This window comes from Chrysemys picta, unplaced genomic scaffold (assembly GCF_011386835.1).
Source record: "Chrysemys picta bellii isolate R12L10 unplaced genomic scaffold, ASM1138683v2 scaf200, whole genome shotgun sequence".
NCBI lineage: Eukaryota > Metazoa > Chordata > Testudines > Emydidae > Chrysemys > Chrysemys picta.
In genome coordinates this window covers 28901-42039 of record NW_027052907.1, presented here as the reverse complement: position 1 = coordinate 42039, position 13139 = coordinate 28901, and the positions used below count along the sequence as shown (strand labels likewise).

The 13139-nt window shown below is 50.3% G+C and overlaps 1 long non-coding RNA gene across 1 annotated transcript; it reads left to right on the top strand.

Annotated features, from left to right (window-relative positions):
• Positions 1 to 247: 247 nt before the first annotated feature.
• LOC135978269 (uncharacterized) lies at positions 248 to 5698 on the top strand. The gene is made up of 2 exons (XR_010595698.1): positions 248 to 673; positions 4315 to 5698. It is a non-coding gene; the product is annotated as an uncharacterized LOC135978269 (long non-coding RNA).
• The last annotated feature ends 7441 nt before the right edge of the window (positions 5699 to 13139 follow it).

Here is a 13139-nt window from a genome sequence, read left to right as displayed (position 1 = left end):
ATGTCAGCTTTTTAGCAGATGGCTGCAGTTTCACTCACACTAGCAGAAATAATAGAGATAAGAAGCGGGGTAGTTAGTTTGCAGGCGTTTAACTCAAGGTCGCAAAGACTGAGAAAGTTTTCTCACAAGCTTATGTAGAGCTTATTGTAACAGTTGTCTGGAAGGGAGGGGTAAGGGGGAACAGCCAGACAAAGAGATGTATGCAAACAGTTTGAAGTATAAAAGGTAAAAGTTGTTTGTATTTGTTGCACTGGATTTGAGACATGCTGGTCTCCTAGTGCCATTTCAGAGCTCTGAAATAAACTTGGCTTGCTTTCTCCCCTCGGTGTCTTTATTGGTGCCAAGCACACCGGGCGACGAACCCCCTGTTTGCCATCTCGGGGCCCAGTTCTGGGTCAGGCAACAGTTTTGGCGCCCAACGTGGGGCTCGAGGCTGAAATTTAGCCTTGCCCGGATCCCTCCTGGTGGCCGACGGATTACGACGACGACCGACGCCCAGAGCGCTCACCGGTGACTTCATCGGGGGCCTCGGCAGAGACGTGGTTTGCTCGACCCCGGAGGGCACAACGGTGCAACGCACACAGACAGTGGAGAAGCAGCTGCGGGCGACGGTGGGGAACCGGTCCCGTTGATAGGGCGACGGTGACGGTGCAGAACCGGACCCTTGGATAAGGTAGGAACAGTCCAGTGGGGACTTATCTGTTTTGACCTGGGGACACCCAGAGTCTGCCTGTTGTGACGTGGGGACGCCCAGAGTCTCCCTTGGTATGGGGCAGGGACAGAGTACAGCCGACAGGGTACAGTGTACACCCTTAGAATGCATTCTGGTGAACTGGAAAGTGTTTGGATCTGATCAGTTGATTAAAAGTAAATTGAAAAGGTTCTGTACAGTTGATTGGCCTCAGTACCAGCTAGAGTGCCAAGAAAGGTGGCCACCGGAAGGATCACTTAATTACAACACGATCCTTCAATTGCTTTTGTTCTGTCAGAGAACAGGTAAATGGAATGAACATCTCTATGCGTATACGTTCATGGTGTTAAGAAATAGGACTGATATTTTGCTCAAGTGCCATTTGACTCCGACAGGCTCGGTAGTAACGGCTGCTAAACCCCAGAACCCTCCCACTGTTGTAATGCCAGAATCGGTGTCCCCTTCGGCTCCTCCACCCCCACAGGCTCCAGAGAGAACCCCCCTCGTGGGATTGTATCCGTTGATTACTGAGAGTGTGGTAGCCCGTCCAGGAACACAAGAACGACCAGGCACAGATAGTGTCTGGATACTCGCATGTACCTTTTAACCCTGTACATCTGGCTGCTTTTAAGGCAGAGGCAGGAGAATTCTCAACGAATCCAAGCAAGTTCATTTCTATCTTTGAAGGATGTCTGGCTAGCCATAAGCCTGACTGGGATGATTGTAATATACTTATGAGAACCCTGTTGTCTGAAGTGGAGCGGAATCAGGTTATAGCCAAGGCTGAGGAGAAGGAAGACAGAGAAGGCATTTCAGGTTTAAAAGGGAAAGCTATTGGACACCAGAAGTTGTACAGAGTGGAATCCTCAGAAGTGAGTGTGCTCGTCCTGGTTTGTTGCTTCAAAGCTCTGTACAGAAGTTATGTTACTGGAAAGGTGTATGATGGCAATGTGTATGTGTTAATGGTTGGAGAAAAGGTGTATGAGTGAAGAGTGGAAGGTTCCTTTGTAAGTTAGAAGAAGCCGAGAAAGGGAGAAGGAAAAAGAGAACAGAATGAATTAACTGAGAGGAAAATACAGCTAGCAAGCTCAGTCATGCTGGCCCTATCCAAGGACATTGTACACAGCCAAGACTTGGTTGACAACCAAGAGAAAGGGGGGCCTGAATGTGACCAAGCAACTATGAGATCTGCAAAATACTGCAAGGCATAATGAGGACAACAGAAGGGTTAAAAAGCAGCTTTGTTGGACAGTATTGGCTCAAGGATTTAAAATTCCCTCACTCTGTTTGGACAGGCTTTGGCCAGAGACTTGGAGGAGTGGGATAATTCAGACAGAGCCCTCCTGCTGCAATATGTAGATGACTTGTTAATTGCTGCTGTGAGTCTAATCCCTTGTCTCAGAGCTACTGTGAGTCTCCTAAACTTTATTGGACTGCGAGGATACAGGGTATCTCAAAGCAAAGCCCAAATTGCTCTTTCAGAGGTTCAATATCTGGGATTTCACATCAGGCAGGGAGAGAGACAGCTCTCAAACGAAAGGAAGGAGGCTATCTGCCAAGTTCCCATCCCCAGCAACCGTAAACGGCTTAGGGCATTCCTGGGCATGGCAGGTTTTTGCAGAATATGGATTCCAGAGTTTGGACTGTGGGCTAAACCTCTGTATGAATGTGTTAAGGGAGCGGAACATGACCCCTTTCACTGGTCCCCAGAAGCGGACAGGGCATTTAAAATCTTGAAAAGGAAGCTAATGGAAGCTCCAGCCCTGGGTTTGCCCAATATATCTAAGCCGTTCCAACTGTATGTGCATGAACGAAAAGGGGTAGCTTTGGGAATGCTTACCCAGCTATTAGGTGCCTGGAAACGTCCTGTGGCGTACTTTTCTAAACAACTGGATCAAGTTTCAAAGGGATGGCCAGCCTGTTTGAGGGCGGTCGCAGCTACTGCTCTAGTGCTTGGGGAAGCTGAAAAACTGACACTGGGAGGAACTGTGCAAGTGTATGTTCCCCATATGGTCCAAGCCTTGCTGGACACTAAGGGTGGTCTTTGGCTCACACAGGCTCGGGTTGCTCGGTAGCAGGCGAAGCTGTTAGAGAATCCTGAAGTCACCCTGCAGATCTGTCCCTCCCTGAATCCAGCTACACTGCTACCAGAGACAGAAAAGCAGGAACATGACTGTCTGGAAATCATAGATGTTCAGTATTCTAGCCGCCCAGATCTGAAAGATCAGCCACTCCCAAATGCTGACTTGGAATGGTATACAGATGGAAGTAGTACTGTTGTGGATGGGCAAAGGAGGGCAGGTTATGCTATTGTGTCTCTTCATGATACCGTGGAAGCTGAGAATTTACCGGCAGGAACATCTGCCCAGCTTGCTGAACTAGTGGCCCTGACTCATGCCCTCGAGCTGGCAAAAGACAAACGGGTTAATATCTTTACTGACTCGAAGTATGCTTTTGGGGTATTGCATGCTCACGCTGGTCTGTGGAAGCAAAGGGGAATGCTAACAGCCCAAGGCTCTCTGGTCAAGCATGGGTCTCAAATTCTCCAGCTTTTAGAAGCGGTACAACTCCCCTCAGCAGTAGCAGTGGTGCATTGCAAAGCCCATCAAAGGGAAGATCAAGATGTATCCAAGGGTAATGCCAGAGCAGTCAGGGAAGCTAAGCGAGCTGCTACCCTGAAATCAGCAACTGAGGAGAATGCCCAAATGCATGCCCTCATCCCATCAGTGGGTGAGCTTGCAGCCCCTCAGTACTCCCAAGAGGACAGAAACCTGGCTCACAGTCTCAGTCTCCAGGAAAAGGAGGGATGGCTTTATTCCACAGAGGGAAAAATCCTCCTACCCAAGGGCTTGATTTGACCAGTGTTGCAGAAACTGCATCAAACCACACACGCAGGCAGAGAGGCTCTTACCCAGCTCATGAATAAATATTTTCTAACCTCTAGACTTAAACCCTTAGCATCACAGGTACAAGCTGAATGTTTAATCTGCCAAAAGAATAACCCTCGACCAGGAGTAGCAGTGCCACCAGCCACCCTGGAACCTACCCCAGGCCCAGGATTGGTGTGGCAAATAGACTTTACTGAGTTTCCCAGGACCCAAGGGTACAGGTACCTTCTCGTCTTAGTGGATCGATTCAGCGGATGGCCTGAGGCCTTCCCACGTCGCAACAACACTGCCAAAACAGTGGCTCTTAAGTTTGTCAAGGAAATCATTCCTCGCTTCGGCCTTCCTCAGTGGATGGAATCTGATAATGGAACACATTTCACATCTCAAAGTGGTTCAAAAGATATCAAGTGCTCTGCAAATCCCCTGGAAGCTTCACACACCCTGGGGACCACAAGCCAGTGGAGTAGTGGAACGCACAAATCAGACACTCAAGCGACACCTCTCAAAGGTCTGTCAGGAGGCCTCTCTTAAGTGGCCTGATGCCTTGCCCCTTGTGTTACTTCGCATTCGTGCTCTCCCTAAGGGTAGGATAGGGCTTAGTCCCTTCAAGATTATGTTTGGAAGAGCATGGCCTGTGAATGGTACCCCAGTTCTGGCAGGGGAGTGGGAGATGGGGTGTGGTTTCTTGTCTCAGTACATGTGCTCTCTGTCTGCTGTTCTTTCTTCTCTTCACAGGCACACCAAAGATTCACAGCCTCTTCTGCTGGATACTCCGGGTCCACTCCCTGCAGCCTGGTGACTCCGTTCTCGTGCGGACCTGGAAGGACGAGCCTCTCCAAGAGAAGTGGAAGGGACCCCACACCGTCCTGCTTGTCATCCATACAGCGGCAAAGGTCGAAGGACACAAGAACTGGATTCATCACTCTCGACTGAAAGCAGTGCCCACTCCTAAACAGTGGACTGTCCAGCCTATGGAGAAGACTGCTAACGACAATTTGGGACTTAAGCTGTTATTCAAAAGACAGTAAGGGTCACTGGGAATGCGTTGTGATCTTTCTGAACAGTCACAGCATACTCCCCGCGAGAACCCTGAGCATTGGTTTTATTTTCTCACAGAAGGCCGACCTGGCCTATATATTTGGTCTTGTTATTTTTTGACTTGTTTAGTGTCAACAATTCTTCTTATCTTCTGGGCATTTGGGTTGTTGTAATTGTATGTGCCCTTATTGGAGAAGAGTGTTGTACCTATGTCCCAGAGTTTTCACAGGACATTAACAAGCACATCTTGTCAGCTGAATGGGCCTTTAACCAGTGGAAGGCCCAGGAAGGAGAACCCACTATTTTGGATTCCCTTTGGGGTTGGATACCTGGTTTAGGAGAACTAGGGGGTATAGGGGGAAGCATTGTTCGCATCTTGCTCACAGGTGTTGTGGTATGTTTTGTTCTTGTTCTTTTGCTCATTTGCTGTAAAGTGCTCATACGTAAGATTTGTACCTCCCATACCCCAGAAGTTCCCTTATATTCTCTCATTGATAATCCTGATTGCATGGAGCTTAATCGCATTCTGTCTTTAGAGTATGAGAAAACTCTGACAAAGGTTTGTTGAGTGTTCTCAAAGGAGGGATTGTTGGGGTCCACTAGGCATAGCTACCAGGTAACTTGGGAGAGTGGAAGGCCAAAAGTGCCGATGAAACTCTTTTGCTCTGGGTCTGTGAACCACAGTGACTCCATCTTGGGAACTCTCACCTACTTCTATGCTAACTGCTTACATGCTCTGAAGTAGGCTGAAGCAGAAATGTAATGTCAGCTTTTTAGCAGATGGCTGCAGTTTCACTCACACTAGCAGAAATAATAGAGATAAGAAGCGGGGTAGTTAGTTTGCAGGTGTCTAACTCAAGGTCGCAAAGACTGAGAAAGTTTTCTCACAAGCTTATGTAGAGCTTATTGTACCAGTTGTCTGGAAGGGAGGGGTAAGGGGGAACAGCCAGACAAAGAGATGTATGCAAACAGTTTGAAGTATAAAAGGTAAAAGTTGTTTGTATTTGTTGCACTGGATTTGAGACATGCTGGTCTCCTAGTGCCATTTCAGAGCTCTGAAATAAACTTGGCTTGCTTTCTCCCCTCGGTGTCTTTATTGGTGCCAAGCACACCGGGCGACGAACCCCCTGTTTGCCATCTCGGGGCCCAGTTCTGGGTCAGGCAACAGCCTGGTTGTGAACAGGTCTACCTGGGGAGACCCCCAACCTCTGGAAGACGTATCTGGTCACCTCTGGGTGAAGGGACGACTCATGGTGAGAGGAGAAAGATCTACTGAGGTGATCTGCCAGGGCGTCCAGGCTTCCGGAAGATGGGAATCCTCGAGGTGGATGGCGTGCTTCACGCAGAAGTTCCACAGGTGGATAGCCTCCTGGCACACGGTGGAGGAGCGCGCTCTTTCCGGATTGCTGATGTAGAACATGACTGCCGTGTTGTCCGTTAGCATTCGTACTACTTTGCCCATGATCTGGAGAAGGAACGCTTGGCAAGCTAAGAGGACTGCTCTGAGCTCTCTGATGTTTATGTGTAGGGAGAGCTCTTCCTCAGACCACAGGCCCTGTCTCCTGAGGGGTTTGAGGTGAGCTCCCCAACCTAGATCAGATGTGTCCAAAATTAAAGACACTGAAGACTGGGGGGGTAACGAAAGGAATGCCTGCAGTTACTGACTGTGGGTTCTTCCACCAGTTAAGGAAGGCGAGAATTATAAGCACCAAGTCTAAGTGGATTTGGTGAGCACACCGAGGCCAACCAAGTCTGCAGGGGTCTGAGGTGCAGCACTGAGCGCTGTACCATGTAAGTGCACATGGCCATGTGTTCCAAAAGTTTGAGGCAGAACCAGACTGTCAAGATGGGGTGGGCTTGACCTTGGATATCAAGATCCAATGTTCTCCAGAATCGAGCCTCCGAAAGGGAGGCTCTGGCCTGGGTCAAGTCTAGAACTGCCCCAATAAACTCTATTCTCTGGACTGGAGTGAATCTTGACTTTTGCTCGTTTATCAACAGGCCCAGTGCTCAGAAGGTGGCTTGGACCAGGCTGATGATGTTCTTCACTTGAGCCTTTGCGTGGCCCTTTATTAGCCAATCATTGAGGTACGGGTACCATCATCGTGCATTTCGTAGAAATCCGAGGGGCTGCAGACAGACCAAAGGGGAGGATGGTGAACTGATAATGGGTCTGGTTTATGATAAACCTGAGGAAACTTCGGTGGCCTTGGAAGATGACAAGGTGGAAATATGCATCTTTCAAGTCAAGAGCGGTCCCCTGGATCCAGGGAGACCATGCAGAACCTCCGTTTCTTGAGATAACTGTTGAGGTGACGCAGGTCCAAGATGGGTCAAAGATGCCCTCTGGCCTTCAGGATTAGGAAATATCTGGAGTAAAACCCATCTCTCTCTCAAGTTCTGGGGCACCTCCTCCACAGCTCCTACCCGTAGGAGGGCTTGTACCTCAAGCTAAAAGTTGAACATGAGACGGGTCCCTTAAGAGGGATGGGTAGAAGAAAATGGAAGGGTAACTGTCCGCCACCATACTCAGCACCCAGCAATCCGAGGTGATGAGGGACCATGCCGGACTGAAGTAGGAGAGTTGGTCTGAAAATAAAAAAAAGGGGGAGGGGGGGCGCGGAGGATCCAAGGCTGGAACTGATATATTGCCCTCAGGTACACCTTCCAAAGCTCTGTTTGGGGCCTCCTGAGGATCTGTGCGACCCTGGTAGTGTGGCTGAAGTGGATTGGGGCAGTTGCCTACGCTTCTAACCCCTGCTCCTTTTCTCGAACAGGTTCTGACATAGTAGTGGAGTCAAGAAGTGGGCTGGTTGCTGGGGCATGAAATGCTTCCTCGAAGGAGCTGGGGAGTAGAGGCCCAGGAGTCCTTCAGACCATGGAGCTGTGTCCCCATTTGCTCTGTGAAGAGGGAGGTCCCCTCGAATGGGAGGTCCTGGATTGACTGTTGGCGCTCCAGTGGTAGCCCCGAGGGCTGAAGCCAGGAGCATTGCCTCACAAACACTGCAGAAGCCGTCGTTCTGGCTGCTGAGTCAGCTGCATCCAGAGCTGCTTGGAGTGAGGCTCTGGCTACAGTTTTCTCCTCCTCTAACAGGATGGAAAACTCTTGGCTGGAGTCCTGAGGCAGAGTGTCCTTAAACTTGGCCATAGAGTTTCGCATATTGTAATCATACTTCCCACGCAGGGCTTGTTGGCTGGAAATACGAAGCTGTAACCCAGCCAGCGAATACATTTTTCTGCTGAACAAGTCTAGCTTCCTTAAGTTCTTCTGCTGCCTGCCTGGCCTTGCCTGTCCCTCTCATTGGCTGCTGTGACCACAAGAGACCCAGGAGGAGGGCCAGAACACAAGTATTCGTATCCCTTGGTCAACACGTAGTATTTCTTTTCTGCCTTCTTTGAAGTAGGAGGCAGAGAAGATGGAGTGTGCCACCCAGGGACCTGACCGGACCCATAACATCCTTGTTAATGAGTAGGGCAACCTTGGATGGGACTGCTGTGGACAAAATGTCAATGAGGCTATGCGCTAACTCCTTGAGTACCTCCACCACCAGCCCCATGTTAGCAGCTTCACTTTTTAGAAGCTCCCGATGGGTTCTAAAGTCATCTTGTGGCACCAAGCAGCTCAGTCCCAAGACAGCTTCATCTGTGGAGGAAGAGGAAGAGGCCTGAACCAGTGGGGTCTTCCTTCTCTTGTTTGGCCCCAATTACATTCCCCAGGCCCACATCTTGTGTGTTGGTATTGGGCTCAGTACCAGAGACTGGGTCAGATGCAGAATGGTGAGGTGGAGGGGCCCTCCTTTTGGACACAAGCAAATAGGAATGATTGGATGGTGGTCCTGGTACTGGGGGGAAAGCCCCACAGGTTCCAGAATGGCCACTGGACCTGCATTGGCCATTGTTCTCCAGGCCAGGTGCCGGCAGGTAGACCTACACTGGGATCAGGAGGGATGTAGGATGGGTAGTGCTGGATCAGGGAAGACCTTGTCAACCACAAGAAGGCCGGTTTGCCTGTGGTCAGTACTGAGGCCCCTGGTGCCAGGTAAGAGCTCGAAGCCCCATGCTCCTTCTACTCGTCACACTCATGGGAGCCAGTGGTTGTCCCATTGACAGTACCGGGAGGGACAGTAGGTCCCTGCCACTGCAAAGGCCTCCAGGGTGGAAGGCACCGTGATCCTGCTGGTGTCACAATGACTCCCCAGCATCGACAGGTGATCCCACTCCAGACTCAACAGCACCTGTGGGCAGGGTGGAGTCAATGGTGCCGCTAGGGCACCGGAGGTGGAGGAGTGGCCTGACATGGGTCACTCCCCGCTGAACTCACCTTGTTTGTCCTTTTTTGGGACCGGAGAGCATCCCCTCTCAGACCGTTGCTTCTTATGTTTCTTTCTTGTCACTGGAGATGGAGAACAGTGCCAAGAAACATGTGTGGTGCTGGAGGGGCACTTTGCACTGAAGCCGAGGTGCTCGGTGCCCCTGGCTTGGCTCAGACACCAGCCTAAGTGCGGCTTCCATTAGGATAGCCCTTAGTCTAGCTTCCCTGTCTTTCTTTGTACGAGGCTTAAAGTCTCAACAGATTTGACAACACTCTCATAGGTGAGCCTCTCTCAGACACTTCAGACAGCTGGAGTGTGGGTCGCTCCCCAGCATAGACTTGCTGCAGGAGGCACAGGGTTTGAAGCTGGAGGACAGGGACATACCCAGCCCCAGTGGCAAAGGGAGCCCCTCTATGCTAAGAGAGGGAGCTCTATCTACACCAATGTTATTTACATTACTACTAAAACTAAGACTAATAAACTAGGCTGAAGAGAAACCACTGAACAACACCTTGCTGAAGCAAGAGTTGTTCTAGTGACTGTCACGGGGGGTAAGAAGGAATTGAGAGGCTGCGGGGCTGGCAGTGCCCCTTATAATGGCACATGGCACCAAAAGGCACTAGAGCTGGCCTGACTGATATCACTATGGAAAAAAATTCTGGCGAATGTGCACACGGTGTGCACATACCTAATGTAGAACGGACATAATCACTTGAAGAACCTGCTTTTCATATTTAAATGAAATCTGTGATTCACCCATAATCCTGACTCTGGGAGCTGGGTCTTTATGGCTGAAGGAATACAAGGCACTATCAAGGTCTTGAGAAATGGGCAGTGATAGGGGGTTGCTAGTAAAATGGTGCCTGAGTCAGGAGGTGAAGTTAGGCAAATTAGACCTTTTCTGGGGAGGTTAGGGACTCCCTGTCAGAGCCAGAGACCTAGTAGGCGCTAGCTGTAACTGCTATGCACAAAAACAGTTGAGAATTGTGGAAGAAAAACTCCACTCTCAGGTTGGAAGCAACAAAATCAGAGACAGCTTTATTCAAGCAATTGCAAGGGAAGAATACAGCTGGCAGAGAGCATCCCTGCCTCAGTTTCTCCAAAGTACAACAAAATCACACAAGTATTGATACCTCTTTGTGACGTGCATTAATTAAAAACATCTGCATTTTATTTAGGCTGTTTGCTATCTAGTCCAGTATTTACTCACTTTCTTTTCTCAAAACATCGTTATCTCAAGGCTGGGCCACACTGACTATTCTGCTGTTTTCCACTCGCTTCTGACATGAGCCCGGCTTCTACAGGTCTCGCGATATTAGGCTAAGACTTAGGTCAACAGTTGCCTCGGTTTCTTACATTTAAATGGCAACTTAAACGCTCTCTTTTTTTCCCTGCTTCCACACTAGTGAGTGCTATGCAAGCAGTTGCAGGCAGACACAGCCCAAGTGCAGCTGAACCCACGGGCAAGGGGTGTAGGGGGTAAGTTAGGAAAAGCAGCTCAGGTCCGTCGACAGCCAAAACCACGAAACACCCGGAAGATGTGATGGGTTCTATTTCTGACTCTGCTGTAAGTGTCTGATGGCTCCTTACAGTATTTAGGTGGGGACAATTCATTCATATAATCATTTAATGTGCTATTGGGCTGACCAGCCTTTGGACTAACAAAGGTACTTTTAGTTAAAGTGTAGACTGGGGTGGGCAAACAACACTGGGGTTGGGGTGTGGGAGGGGGTGCAGGTTCAGCTGGGGGTGTGGGCTCTGGGGTGGGGCTGGGGATGAGGAGTTTGGGGTGTAGGAGGGTGCTCTGGGCTGGGACAGAGGGGTTCGGAGGGCAGGAGGGGGATGAGGGCTGGGGTGTGGGGAGAGGCTCAGGGGTGCAGGCTCTGGGCGGCACTTACCTCAAGTGTGGTGCAGCCCTGACCCAGCACCCTGGCCGGAGCAGGGCCAAGCCACCGGTGCGGCCCCCGACCCAGCGCCCCAGCCGGAGTGTCGGAGCAGTCCTAAGCTGTGTGGTGCGGCCCCTGACCCAGCGCCCCGTCCGGAGTGTCGGAGCAGTCCCAAGCTGTGTGGTACGGCCCCCGACCCAGCGCCCCAGCCGGAGTGTCGGAGCAGTCCCAAGCTGTGTGGTGCGGCCCCCGACCCAGCGCCCCGGCCGGAGCGGGGCCGAGCCGCGTGGTGCAGCTCACTGGCTGGCTTAAAATGGCCCGCAGGTCGTAGTTTGCACACCCCTGGTGTAGACTCATTGAACCTTATGGGGAAGGGATAAAGATTCCCAACGATGGCAAATACCAACTATCACCCAAGTTGGCCACATGCTATTTACACTGGCCGTCAGCAGCTGAAGCGGCTCAGCTGGGCCATGCAGCTCAGTGCTTGGAAGCAGAAGGAATTTCAGATCGAAACTAAACACTAAAAATCCAGCTGTCAAATGTTTAGAGGTCTGTGTCATGGGTGGCCAAACGGTGATCACACCGGGGATGTGCTGTCTGGGATTAATGCCTACGAAGCCTGTTATGTGCCTGATGTTTGTGCCCCCCCCCTCCAGCCCCCCTTTGTTTCATCCCTGGGTGGCATTGGAACCCCAGGGGGAGTGGTAGCTGGTACACACCAGGGGGCAGTTTTCAACAGTCCCATGTCTGTTTAGATGCACTTTTCTTTCAATCAAGCTGATGCAGAAGGCCCCCCCGCCCCCAGTGCTGGGGATGATTCCCACCTGCAAACTGCAATCGGGACATTTCAGTGGAAGGCTACTCTAGGATCTTGTGCAATGATTTCTCCTGCTGTGTTCCCCACCAAACGCCCCTTGGCCCAGGGAAATGTCCACAGCCCATTTTCCAGTGGGGGGAAACAGAGAGATAGGCAGCGTAAGTGACTTGGAAAAAGGTTACATAGAAAATGCAGGGTAGAATGGGGAAAAGAGCTCTGCTCTCGATGGCAGCAGCTCTAGGTCTGAGCCAACAGAGCACAGGGCCTCACACAACAGACTTCAAATCGCTGACTTCAGGCCACCACACAATGGAGCTAACAATTCTCACCCACCTTTGTGAAAGACTTTGAGATATGTAGGCAACAGCGTGCTGTGCAAGTGCAATGGAGCGCCCTTAGCCATGTTCTCAGACATTAAGCCCAGAGAAGGTCAGTAACATGGCAGGGAGGTCACATGGCCCCACTGGGTGGCATCAGCTGTGAAGCCATGAGAACTGAGCTCTAGTCTTGGGGCTGACACTTATTTGGGATTTTCCTTCTCAATGTTCATAGTGAAAGGAGCTGTGTGACTCTTTGGGGGTGTTGCCACTGACATCAGCAGGGCCAGGGATTGCACCCTCGGTCAGGTGTTGAACGACCACAATGTACTTCATACAATATCGCACCATTTCCAAAACACAAGCATTTAGAGCAAGGAGCAGAGCCTTTCAGGACAGCAGGAAGCTTGCACTGCCCATGTGAGGGGGATGGTCATGATTCAATCCAGACTTAAGATCTTAGGTGCCAGTTTGTGATATCTTACAGGAGTCAAGTATGAGAGGGGGAGCCGTGTTAGTCTGGATCTGTAAAAAGCAACAAGAGAGTCCTGTGGCACCTTATAGACTAACAGACGTATTGGTTTTCACACCAACTGCTAGAAGAGGGCCTCATCCTCCCTGATTGAACTAACCTCGTTATCTCCAGACTGATTCTGGCCTGCATATTTATACCTGCCTCTGGAAATTTCCACCACGTGGGTATTCACCCACAAAAGCTTATGCTCCAATACATCTTACAGGAGTGACATTTTCAGAGGGGGTACCTAGCACTTACATGAAACTAGGCTCCTTCAAGGGGTCTCCTGTTGGGCCCCCTTCATCACTGTGAAGACTCTTGGCCAGTGCATTGTTGACCATGTGACAGCAAACAGATTAGAATAGCCAGAACTATCCATTGCCTTGCTTTAAGCGCTGGGGGTTTTTATCAATGAGGTCGGTGGCACTGTTGCAATTTAGCCATGTTAGCTGGTTTTTGGAATATAAAACGCGATGATTAAGGTGTCGATCCTGCAATAAGCCCTTTATGGAGCTGGGGCCCAAACACTATTGCAGTCTTGGGGGGAATCCAGTCTCAATGCAGAAAACCAGATAGAATTTCAGACAAAGTAGTTTTAGCTTTATATTCAGTACAAATGTTTATTTTTGCAATGAGAACCGCACAAAAAAACCTTTAGTATATAAGTGA